This window comes from Octopus bimaculoides, chromosome 4, assembly GCF_001194135.2.
Source record: "Octopus bimaculoides isolate UCB-OBI-ISO-001 chromosome 4, ASM119413v2, whole genome shotgun sequence".
Classification (NCBI taxonomy): Eukaryota; Metazoa; Mollusca; class Cephalopoda; order Octopoda; family Octopodidae; genus Octopus; species Octopus bimaculoides.
Window position 1 is genome coordinate 26,309,013 of NC_068984.1, and position 1,631 is coordinate 26,310,643.

The following is a 1,631-nucleotide window of genomic DNA, read 5'->3' on the forward strand; positions in this document are numbered from 1 at the left end:
TATATATATATATATATATATATATATGCACATGGGCATGTACATGAGTGTATGTCTCTATGTCGAATTGATAGTGATAGCGATATGAAACCTCATTAAGGCGGGTTGATGTTACCTGATTACTTCCTTCTGGCATCTCCTGCAGCCAACATGGTGCCAGACACCTCATCTCTGTTTAAAGATTACACCACAGAATCATAGTGATGCGTATTATGACACCTAGACAATCACCAGAATGAATACATTCTTGCAACTTTGACGAACTCTCTAAGCATATTTGCACATATGCATACATATATAGATTAAGTATAATTGATAGATTAGTAGCTTTTAGTTATATTATTTACATATGTGAAAGTTGCTATAGAGCATGTCGATAAGTTGTTATGTTATGTTTGTGAGTTTCTAACCGAGTACATTTATTTGCAAATAGGTATCATGTGGAGGTATGGTTCACCGATATTAACAGTGGAAACTTATTACAATTGATTGATTACTTTAACACAAACCATTTTTTAATGAGATGATTTGTATAGTCGATTAAAAATCATCTAATATTTTACTATTTTTTATTTTACAACTCTGGATAAAAGGAAGTAAATAAAAGACAAAGATTTGAACTGCTTTCAGAGAATACAATATTGCATACGATATTGACATGGCTGGTGTTCCATAGTGTCACCAATTCAGTATAAAAGAACATTAAAACTGTGAATAAATGAAACTATTCATTTCAATAATAACAAAGATTAATGCAATAAACATTGAAGTTATCTCGTAAAAGATATCATCCACATCGTATGGAGTTCATCAATCAGTTAAAAAAAATATTCTGAACACCACTAAGTAGCCGATTCCACAATTGCTTTGGCGAAAAGGCATTTCAATCTCAGTATCATCTGGAAATGTTATATAAGAAGGAAAACATGGAAATAAAATCGATGATTCTGGGCATAGTGTAGAATCCGAAAAAAATAATAGGCTCTGGCTTACTGACACCACGCAACCAAATTTTGAAATCAGAAAGTTTTGTAACTTGTGAAGACCACTTTGCCTTTGAAAATCACGCGAAATGCACGTGTTGTTTATTTGTAAAATTACCTTCTGAAGATTCAACAGCGTCTGTTTTAATACCCGATTTGACGTTAATAATCTTGCAAAACAAATAAAAATAATAATAAATCAGAAAATTCTGTTTGACGCATCTCCCACAAGCAACTGAATCTACTGATTTCCACTTGGTGTTATGCTATTTACGAAAAGTATTGGTATTGGCCAGTAACTTGTTCATTTATCTATATGCTCCCCAAATTTAATATTACTGAGCCACGATAACATACAGACACTATGAACTAGAAGGTATGGAATAGACATATATATATTTCCAACGCATTCACACTCCAAGATGTATGTATGTATGTATGTATGTATGTATGTATGTATGTATGTATGTATGTATGTATTTATGTATGTATGTATGTATGTATGCGTCAAGTCCTCAGTAAAGGCCTGTGATATGCAAGACACTGACTGGGAGAACAATGCCTGTCATCGCCACAGATGGAGGAAGCAGGTTAAGGAGGGGGTCGACACTTTTGAGAGAGCACGTATCCAGCATGAAGAACTTAAGC